Source organism: Pituophis catenifer, unplaced genomic scaffold, assembly GCF_029215685.1.
Source record: "Pituophis catenifer annectens isolate HBS135680 unplaced genomic scaffold, rPitCat1.0.hap2 SCAF_13, whole genome shotgun sequence".
Classification (NCBI taxonomy): Eukaryota; Metazoa; Chordata; class Lepidosauria; order Squamata; family Colubridae; genus Pituophis; species Pituophis catenifer.
Genome location: NW_027256893.1, coordinates 15,988,628 through 15,999,948, shown reverse-complemented (window position 1 = coordinate 15,999,948; position 11,321 = coordinate 15,988,628). Strand labels below are relative to the sequence as shown.

At 41.6% G+C, this 11,321-nt stretch overlaps 1 non-coding gene across 1 annotated transcript; it reads left to right on the top strand.

The window, feature by feature from the left end:
• Window positions 1–2,278: 2,278 nt before the first annotated feature.
• On the top strand, window positions 2,279–2,352 carry TRNAT-AGU (transfer RNA threonine (anticodon AGU)). The gene has a single exon. It is a non-coding gene; the product is annotated as a tRNA-Thr (tRNA).
• Window positions 2,353–11,321: the final 8,969 nt, after the last annotated feature.

Below are 11,321 nucleotides of genomic sequence, written 5' to 3'. Positions count from 1 at the left end.
TATTTATTTATTTATTTATTTATTTATTTATTTATGCATGAAACAAATTTATATAGCTGCCAAACTCACACAAAGTAATTCCGGGCAGTGTACAGGTAGCCCAACATTTCTGTTGTTAAATGAGACATTGGTTAAGTGAGTTTGGCCCCATTTTATGACTTTTCTTGCCTCAGTTCTTAAGGTATTTCAATTGATAAGTTAGTGAGCCGGTCGGTAAGTGAATCCGGCTTCCCCGTTGACTTTGCTTCTCAGAAAGTCGCAAAAAAGGGATCGTGTCACGGTCGTAAATATGAACCAGTTGCCAAGCGTCTCAGTTTTGATCACGTGACTACGGGGATGCTGCCAGAGTCGTAAGAGTGAAAAACGGTCGTAAGTCGCTTTTTTCCGTGCTGTTGTAACTTTGAACGGTCACTAAAGGAGCTGGTGTAAGTCGAGGACTACCTGTACAGCATTTAAAAAACCCACGGTTTAACACATGTACGCTCAGTCCCATCCCCACCTCACAGCTATGGCTACACAATCAGACAAGCCATTTGATCAGCTACAAGTGGGGTCCCCAAGGCTGTTGACTAAACCATTGTCAGTCCTGGAAGCCATTTTTCTCTTTCGTTGGGGGGGTTAACTTGGAACCCTGACATTCCTCTCTTTAAGACCTTGTGGAGAAGCAGCAAAGTGGGGCCTAATCTTAACTTTGAGGGAACGATGTCCCAAAGACAGGGAGCCACCACAGAGAAGGCCAGTTCTAGAGAACCGGTAGCGGAAATTTTGAATAGTTCGGAGAACCAGTAAATACCACCTCTGACTGGCCCCGCCCCCAACTATTCTCTGCCTCCCGAGTCCCAGCCGATCGGGAGGAAATGGGGATTTTACAGTATCCTTCCCCCGGAGTGGGGTGGGAATGGAGATTTTGCAGTATCCTTCTCCTGGAGTGGGGAGGGAATGGAGATTTTACAGTATCCTTCCCCTGGAGTGGGGTAAGAATGGAGATTTTGCAGTATCCTTCCCCTGGAGTGGGGAGGGAATGGAGATTTTGCAGTATCCTTCTCCTGGAGTGGGGAGGGAATGGAGATTTTGCAGTATCCTTCTCCTGGAGTGGGGTAAGAATGGAGATTTTGCAGTATCCTTCCCCTGGAGTGGGGAGCGAATGGAGATTTTGCAGTATCCTTCCCTTCGAGTGGGAAAGATATTGCAAAATCTCCATTCCCACTCCATTCCTGGGGGAAGGATACTGCAAAATCCCCATTCCCTCTCCACTCCTGGGGGAAGGATATGGCAAAATCTCCATTCCCACCCCACTCTGGAGCCAGCCAGAGGTGGTATAATTTGCCGGTTCTCTGAACTACTCAAAATTTCCGCTACCGGTTCTCCAGAACCTGTCAGAACCTGCTGGATTTCATCCTTGGGTTGGAGGTCCATCTAATAATGGTTGACCAAGGTGGGCGAGCCAAGGCCATCCTAGCTACAAGGTCAGCAGCTGGGAGAAACTTGATGGGACTGAAACTGCAATTTAAGGAACTTCAAAGTCCATCATCCTTTGAGTCATTTGCAAATGTTGCTTTTCGTGGAGGCTGGTTTTTTATTGTATTTATTATTATTATTATTATTATTATTATTATTATTATTATTATTATTATTATTTATTGGTTAATATCGTATTATTAGGTATCGTCGGAGGATGTAAGCTGTTCCGAGTAAGGTGGTTTTTTGTAGAGTCAAAATGTTCAAGTCCGGCAAATTTAGAATTGAATTAAATTAAAATTTTAATTTAATAATTAAATTATTATTATTATTATTATTATTATTATTATTATTATTATTATTATTATTATTATTATTATTATCATCATCATCATCATCATCATCATCATCATCATCATCATCATTATCATCATTAAAGAAGACCTGAAATGACAGCTCAGTTCCTAGCTCCTTGGGCTGAAAGAAAGTAGAAGAATGCAGTTTTTTTAAAAAAAAAACAAATATTTGAAATTCAAAGTAAAACATCCAGATGGCTCCATGGGGGCTGAGATCTCTCCTTCGCTCCTGGATATTTCTAATGACATCTTTCAATTATGGTATTTGCACTGCTGTGCTCCTTTTGGCCCCCAGAAGCATTTATTTGCAGCCTGCAAAAAAATAATAATAATAATAATAATTCTCCTTCCTCCCCCCCCCTCTTTTCAGCCCCTTTTGCGTTTCCCACCAGCGACGCTCTTTCAAAGCCAGCTCTTCCTCGCTAAGACACATGAAGCCGGATCTGCGCCTGTGCTCAGCAGCCGGCGCCGTGGCTTAGTTGGTTAAAGCGCCTGTCTAGTAAACAGGAGATCCTGGGTTCGAATCCCAGCGGTGCCTCTGGAGCGGAGACTTCCGTTTTGCGTTAGAAATATATATTTATTTAATTGTGCCTTTTCAATCCTCTTCGTTCGTTTGCACGGTGGGGGGCAGTCGGTGTTGAACGGGGAGCTGCAGAAAAGGGCTCGCTTTTCATAAAGCCCGTTCAAGTTTTTTTTTATTTCCCCCGGTTTTTCTTCCTCTGCAGCTTTCCAAGGGGCCTGATCGTTTGAATCCACCTGTTCTTAGAGACCCTTTTTCTTGCAAAAAATTCACATCTGGGGGTCAGGCTCCCCTTCCTGCACAGCTTTTTACAAGACTAGAGACCCCATATATATGCATTTTGGGAGGGAGGGAGGGAGGGAAGGAAGGAAGGAAGGAAGGAAGGAAGAAAGGAAGAAAGAAAGGAAGGAAAGAAGAAAGAAAGAAAGAAAGAAAGAAAGAAAGAAAGAAAGAAAGAAAGAAAGAAAGAAAGAAAGAAAGAAAGAAAGAAAGAAAGAAAGAAAGAAAGAAAGAAGAAAGAGGGAGGGAGGAAGGGGAGAAAAGAAATAGGGAGGGAGGAAGAAAGAAAGAAAAGAAAGAAAGGAGGGAGGGAAGAAATGGGGAGGAGGGAGGAAAGAAGGGAGGGAGGGAGGGAGGAAGAGTGAGGGAGGGAAGAAATGGGGAGGGAGGGAAGAAATGGGGAGGAGGGAGGAAAGAAGGGAGGGAGGGAGGGAGGGAGGAAGGAAGAGTGAGGGAGGGAAGAAATGGGGAGGGAGGAAAGAAAGAAAGGGAGGGAAAGAGGGAGGGAGGGAGGAAGAGGAGGAAAGAAATGGGGAGAGAGGAAGAAAGAAAGAAAGGAGGGAGGGAGGGAAGAAATGGGGAGGAGGGAGGAAAGAAGGGAGTGAGGGAGGAAGGAAGGAAGGAAGAGGAAGAAAGAAATGGGGAGGGAGGAAGAAAGAGAAAGAAAGGAGGAGGGAGGGAGGGAAAAAATGGGGAGGGAGGGAGGAAAGGCGGGAGGGAGAGAGAGAAGAAAGAAGGAGATAAGAGGGAGGGAAGAAACAGGGAGGGAGGGAGAAAAGGAAGGGAGGAAGGGAGGGAAGAAGGAAGGAAGGAAGAAAGGAAGGAAAAAAGAAAAAGGAAAGGAAAGGAAAAGAAGGAAGGGCTAGAGTTAGGGTTAGGTAACACAACTCAAAGTGTATTGTAGCTTTCATCTCTAAACAAGGAGCAAAGATCTATTTGGCTGCATCAAAAACCAAGGGGATATTCGGAAATCGCTACGAACGGTTTCAGTATCTGACCTGCTGAAACATTATGAAATTTTGTGACTCTCTTCAGATCAAATGACGTGCAGGATTGAAAGAAAAGGAATGTTTGGGTGGAACGGAGCCAATTCATAGAAAAACATCACATTAAAAATGCAGCATTTTTAATGCCAAAAAACGACCGAAGCAAACGTGTCAGCCTGTTCCTGAAGAAGCAAGATGCACGCAATAAGGAGCCCCCGCCCCTCCCGTTATGAAAATATTTAGGAACAAAGCTGCTGCTTCTTCTCTTTCTCCTTTCCTGTGTTTCCTGTGTTCTCTGTCTCTTCCTTCTTCCAAATGATTTTTCTGTCTGTTTTTCGGAGGTGGCATTTGCAGCAGCTGCTTCTGTGGGCTTGGTTGGTGGAAAGACAAATACAAAAAACTGTCTCCTTCCTGTGCAAGTTGGAAGCAGAGACAGAAAACAATAAACACCGCCTGTTTAAACCAGGCCAGAATCGCTTCTTCGTATTGTATCACCCGTGAATCTTGGAGTAAGCTGTTAAGACATACGCAATTGCTCCATCCATCACTTGGCCAGGAAGGTGTCAAGATTTTGAAAAGGTAAGCAAGAAAAAAAGGTTTGCCCTCCCCAGCTCCCAGGAGCACTCTGCAGGCCTCCAAAAGCTTCTGTGCCCCTTTTTTTTGGTGAAAAATGGGCCCATTTTTTGCAAAAACGGGATGCACGGGGCAGGGCTTCGGGAGGCCAATAAGATGCACCAACATTTCCATTCTCTTTTTTTGAGGGGGGGGAGTGGGTCTTATACTTCGAAAAGTACAGTAGTCCAGTTGCCTTTTGAAAAAGCATCTTTGAGATAAGGAAGGGAAAGAAGACTAGCAGCAAGATGGATAGATTCAGTTACCGTGGAGATGGGAGCATCATCCGACGAGCAGAAGGACCACATTAGGGACAACTCGTCATTGAAGAAATCCATCTAAGTGGTTGCTTAAGAGTTGGCAATGACTTGATGGCAGATCATCACTCAAGATCTGCTCCAGAGGCCTTGCGTTTCCGTTTTTAACTCCTACAGGATTGAATCTTGGCACCGGAAAGAGATCCCACAACACCCTTATGATGAATCCTGGCAGAGCAACAGAATTAGCTGATTGTGAAAGGACCACCTTTGAAAGTATAGGAACCTCTCTTCATTGTTTGAATAGCGCAGTGTGACAAATTGCTAAGCGCAAGATCAAAATATCCACATTATCAGTACAACGGAGATCTTCTGCCTGCTGGGTGGATTTCACCTGAGCTCCGATGCTTAAAGAACAAACATAGACTTTGTCCTGCAAAGATAAATCCTTTAAATGAAGAACAAGACAATGAGAGAGACACTTTGCCTGCTTGCCGTTTATGGCTGCACCACATCCTTTTATTATTTATTAACTACTAAGACTGTATTACTATTCTTCTCATCCTTACTAGTACCTATCTCTTCCCACTTATGGCTATAGCCATGTTGCTTGTATCTTTATAATTTATATTGTTTTTATAGTTTCCTAGAATGATTTTATTGCTTATTAGTATCCTATGACTATCACTAAGTGTTGTATCTTATGATTCTTGACGAATATATTTTATTTTTTCTTTATGTATAGTGCGAGCATATGCACCAAAGAAAAATTCTTTGTGTGTCCAATCACACTTGGCTAATAAAGAATTCTATTCTATTCTATTCTATTCTATTCTATTCTATTCTATTCTATTCTATTCTATTCTATTCTATTCTATTCTATTCTATTCTTCTCTTCTTTTCTGTCTTCTACTCTACTCTACTCTACTCTACTCTATTCTACCCTACCCTACCCTACCCTACCCTATTCTTATTCTACTCTAGTCTTCTCTTCTCCCTTTTCTGTCTTCTACTCTACTCTACTCTAATTCTATACTACCCTACCCTACCCTATTCTATTCTTATTCTACTCTATTCTTCTTTTCTCTTTTCTCTTCTTTTCTGTCTTCTACTCGACTCGATTCGATTAGACTCAACTCTAATTCTATTCTACCCTACCCTACCCTACCCTACCCTACCCCACCCCACCGTACTTTACCCTACCCTACCCTACTCTACTCTACTCTACTCTACTCTACTCTACTCTACTCTACTCTACTCTATTCTATTCTATTCTATTCTATTCTATTCTATTCTATTCTATTCACCAACAAGCTTGTTAGTCACACATTTTTGCTTTTTCATTATGTGGCTGCTTGGCTATTTATTTATTTTTCTAGGGGTTTTTTCCCTCCCTAGTCACTTGCCCTAGGTACAGTTCATTAAACACTTGAAGAGCATGAAACTGCCACATGCAGAATTAGTCCTTGATGTATTACAAGGTTGACAATAACAGCAACATTTATAGACAGGAGAATGGAATTGTGTCATAGTTTTCCTATTGGGACTAAATCAAGACCTGCCACATATATCTAAATATTATATCTCAATCAACCGCTTCTGAATTGTCAGTGTGGGGTTTTGTTTTTCAAATTTGGCAACTAAGATGTATGGTTTTCAGTTTCCAGATTTCCCTAACATGCATGTTGCCTAGGGGATTCTGGGAGTTGAAGTCCACACATCTTAAAGTTGCCAAGTTTAAAAAAAATGCCGCCCTAGAATACAAATATTTGAGATGGCATACTTTTCCAGTAGAATAATTAAGCAAATACCAGCATGCCACAATTTCAGCCACTCCACTGGATTTGAAATGGAGCGATTGCAAACGAAACCAAAATGCCAAAGGCAATTCAGCATTTAGGGCTTCTGAGTTGAAATTTCGGAACGAGAAAGAAGAGTTTATGACAAACCTATCAGTCTCTGTTTTCATCCGAGAAAAAAAAAATATGGAAGCGATCGGTCTTTTTGATGTGCAATATTAAATTTATGCTACCTTTGGGTCAGCTGTCATCTGGAATATCAAAAGAAAAAAAAAAGAGATTGTGGTGGAAAAGCCTTAAAGTTAACTCAGGAATCCTATTAATTTTTTTTAAAAAATAAATAAATAAATGAGACATAAACTGGATTGAATTAGAATAAATAAAAAGACTGAAATACAGCTCTAATGAACAAGGTAAAGAATATAAAATAGAATAACAGAGTTGGAAGGGACCTTGGAGGTCTTCTAGTCCAACCTCCTGCTTAGGCAGGAAACCCTACACCGCTTCAGACAAATGGTTATCCGACATCTTAAAAACTTCCAGTGTTGGAGCATTCGCAACTTCTGGAGGCAAGTTGTTCCACTGATTAATTGTTCTAACTGTCAGGAAATTTCTCCTTAGTTCTAAGTTGCTTCTCTCCTTGATTAGTTTCCATCCATTGCTTCTTGTTCTACCCTCAGGTGCTTTGGAGAATAGTTTGACTCCCTCTTCTTCGGGGCAGCCCCTGAGATATTGGAACACTGCTATCATGTCACCCCTGGTCCTTCTTTTCATTAAACTAGACATCCCCAGTTCCTGCAACCGTTCTTCAAATATGTTTCAGCCTCCAGTCCCCTAATCATCTTTGTTGCTCTTCTCTGCACTCTTTCTAGAGTCTCCACGTCTTTTCTACATCGTGGCAACCAAAACTGAAATGATATTTGAATATTTGTCTTACTCTGTTTTTACTGCTCAAACTTACTTTATTGTCTTTGGTTGTTTTCTAACTGTTCATTTGGTACTGAGGATTAAGAACATGTTCCACTAAAAATACATGGTTGTCTGCTGCTCACGATGGTTTCGAGGATTATAGCATTGCCATCAGCTAAACAAGGCTAACTCTTGTTAAGCATTTTCCCACCGGATTCTAAGAGAGCTTTGAACAAGGGCTTTTCAAAGCAGATGAATATAACATGCTTGAAGGGAGCGGTTCTGCAGAGCTCTGCATCTTGCTTATGTAGCTGAAAAGTGATACTGTATATCCAAGGTTACATGTGAATAACCCTGAGCCATGAAATGTACTGTATTTTTCGGAGTATAAGATGCACCTTTTTCCCCCCTAAAAGGGGGTGAAAATTTAGGTGTGTCTTATACACTGAATGTAGCCCTGACCACCCACTGGCCCCCACCCTTTGGCCTCTGCCTCCCAGCAGTTTACCTCCTTGCAGCAAACAGCAAGAAAAAAACAGCTCCTTTCAGCTTCAGCACAGCCTAATTAGCACAAGTTGATTCCATTGGCCTCCCGACTGTCAGCTGATTTGCTTTCAGCTGTTTTGTGTTGCTGCTTGCTGCAAAGAGGTAAATTGCTGAAGCAGATTTTTTTTCTTCCTTGTGCTAATCAAGCTATGGTGAAAACGAAACTGAAAGTAAAGCAGGCTGTTAGCTGCAATGAGGCAAAATTGCTCAGAGGCAGAGGGAGATTTATTTTTCTTCTTTTCCTCACCAAAAAAGGTAGGTGCATCTTATACTCCGGTGCGTCTTATACTCTGAAAAATATGGTACCTCTCTTTTACCTGCAAAGGTGCAATGCACAAAGGGAACCCCATATGGAAATCACTGCAAGATGGCACATTGCAAGATTTTATGGAATAAAGAGTGACAATGCACAGTGCTTGAAGTTGTAGGACCACACAATCACATACAGGTAGTCCTTGACTTACAACAAGTTCATTTAGTGACCGTTCGAATTTATAAGGCACTGAAAAAAGTGACATATGACCGTTTTTCACACTTACCACTGCTATCCCAAGGGTCATGTGGTGTACATTCAGATCAGTGGTGGGTTTCAAAAATTTTTACTACCGGTTCCGTTGGTGTGGCTTGGTGGGCGTGGCATGGCTTGGTGGGCGTGGCAGGGGAAGGATACTGTAAAATCTCCATTCCTTCCCCACTCCAGGGGAAGGATACTGCAAAATCCCCATTTCCTCCTGATCAGCTGGGACTCAGGAGGCAGAGAATAGATGGGGACAGGGCCAGCCAGAATTTTTACTACCGGTTCTCCAAACTACTCAAAATTTCCCCTACCAGTTCTCCAGATCTGGTCAGAACCTGCTGAACCCCACCTCTGATTCAGATGCTTGACAACTGACTCACATTTATGACATTCCCCATATGTAACCTTCTGACAAGCAAAGTCAACGGGGAAGACAGATTCACTTAAACAACCGTCTTCCTAATTTAAGAATGGCACGTGATTCACTTAACAAATGTGGTGAGACAAGTCATAAAACGGGGCAAAACCCACTTAAACCAATTTCTCACTTAGCCACATAAATGTTGGGGTCCATTGTGGCCATAAGTTGAGGACTACCTGTATTACTTGATCTCGAGGGAGAGACCCAGGACATCAAACTCATGCCTCGTTTTATTCAAAACTCCAGTTTCAATCTTCTCCCCATTATGGGAAGTAAGAGGGTAGATCTGATAGAATCTTAAAAGGATTCCAGCAAAGCAATCTTGCTGAATCCTTTGCAGCTAACCTTAAATGAACTTCAGCAGAACACGATGAGGAAAAGGATCAGGTTGTAAACCTTTTTTGCCTTCTAAATAATTGAGCAGCACAATAAAGATTCGGCTGCAATCCATCTACGAAGGGACTGGAAGATTTGGCTTGCGTTTTTCAAGCAGAAAATTAAGGCCTCCTTTGAGAAAAATTGTGTTTTTTTAAAAAAAAAAACACAAATAAATAAATAAAAAACATTACTGAATTAATAAATGGGGGAAAAAATCTGCATTTTACTAGGTATTTCTATCACTCCAGTTACGGAGGAAAATTTAAAGCTTGCTGCTCCAGATGTAGGCAGCAATGATTTTCGAGTCACAAGGGCATAACAACATTGCAAAATGGCTCTTTAAATGTGGGAAACACGTAGATTTCAAGGAAGGGTCTAGTGAATTATTGTAATCCATAAAAGTGCTTCTTAAAATCTGTGTTCTGCAGTTTTACTTCCCTCTTTTGGAGTTCTGTTGAGGAGGTTTGGCTTCCTTAAAACCTAAAGAATATTCTTCAGATAAAATCTCTTAGAAAATTTGGGCAGGAGCTCCATAAGCCCCATGGGCTGGCAAAAATTTCCATCCTAAATTGGGAATGAAATAAATCCAATGGATGCTTAGATCAACAGTTCCCCTAAGGCCTGGCCAGCAAGGTCAACGCTCAGTTCTTATAGAAGAGGTAGTCCTTGACTTATGACCATAATTGAGCCCCAAATTTCTCTTGCTAAGTGAGACGGTTGTTAAGTGAATTTTGCCCCGCCTTATGACCTTTCTTGCCATAGTTGTTAAGTTGTTAAGAATCCCTGCAGTTGTGTCATCAGTAACACAGTTTGCAAATGAATCTGGCTTCCCCATTCTGCTTGCCAGAAGGTTGCAAAAGGGGATTGTATGACCTTGGGATAGATACTGCAACCGTTATAATTATGAATCAGTTGTCAAGTGTCTGAATTTTAACCATGTGACCATGGGGAATTCTGCAACAGACGTGTGAAAAACAGTCATAAGTCACTTTATTCAGTGCCTCGATGACTGGATGGTGGGTCAGAGCTGAAGAAGCTTTTTGAATGAGAAGTGAAATGTCTGCAAAGAAAAAAAAACAAGAGAAGTCCGGTTGCCTCTTGGAAAAAGCACCTTTGGGACAACCATGACTTGGATGACTGAGAATCTGAGGTGGTCACCCTTTGAGGCCTGTATGCAAGGAAATTTCATTTTAATGTATGCCAATTAGTGTACATTCATTGACAATGAAGTTCTATTCTATTCTATTCTATTCTATTCTATTCTATTCTATTCTATTCTATTCTATTCTATTCTATTCTATTCTATTCTATTCTATTCTATTCTTATTAACAGTCTATTCTATTCTATTCTTCTGTTTTCTATTCTATTCTATTCTATTCTGTTTTCTATTCTATTCTATTCTATTCTATTCTATTCTATTCTATTCTATTCTATTCTACTCTTGTTTTCTATTCTGTTCTATTCTATTCTTATTAACAGATTAACAGTCTATTCTATTCTATTCTTCTGTTTTCTATTCTATTCTATTCTACTCTATTCTTATTAACAGATTAACAGTCTGTTCTATTCTATTCTATTCTATTCTATTCTATTCTATTCTATTCTATTCTATTCTATTCTATTCTATTCTATTCTCCATTAGACTCATTTCCAAATGGGGTCAGGCAAACCCCACCGCTTCCTTGCCGGCCCACCCCCTCCCCTCGAAATGTTTTTGCCCTACTCTCACTTTGGGAGAACTCTGTCCACACCCAGATGAACTTTCACACTTCACCAAAGAAGAAGAGAAGCCGACAGGAATCCATGACCCCAGCCCAGCCACACACCGGAAAGGGCATCCCCTCAATCTTCTTTGGCCAGCTAACTCCTACCCAGGCGACTGTGCCAACCTCCTCTCGCTCCTTTCCCTCCAGCAGGGCGCGGGGCCTGGTGGCTCAGGAGACTGATAGCATTGTGATTAACACCAGCTGCCTGCAATTACTGTAAATTCGAATCTCCCCAGGCTCAAGGTTGACTCAGCCTTCCATCCTTTCTAAGGTAGGTAAATTGAGGACCCAGTTTGTGGGGGCAATAAGATGACTTTGTATAAAATATACAAAAGGATGAAGGCTATTGCTTAACGCATTGTAAGCCGCCCTGAGTCTCCGGAGAAGGGCGGCATATAAATCAAATTAAAAAAAAAAATTCTTCCCCCATCCCCAACTTCTGCCGGAGGGGAGGGGGACCGTTAGCAGCGGAGGACGCGGTTTAGGAAAAGTCTGTGCATGCTCAGAGACACTCTT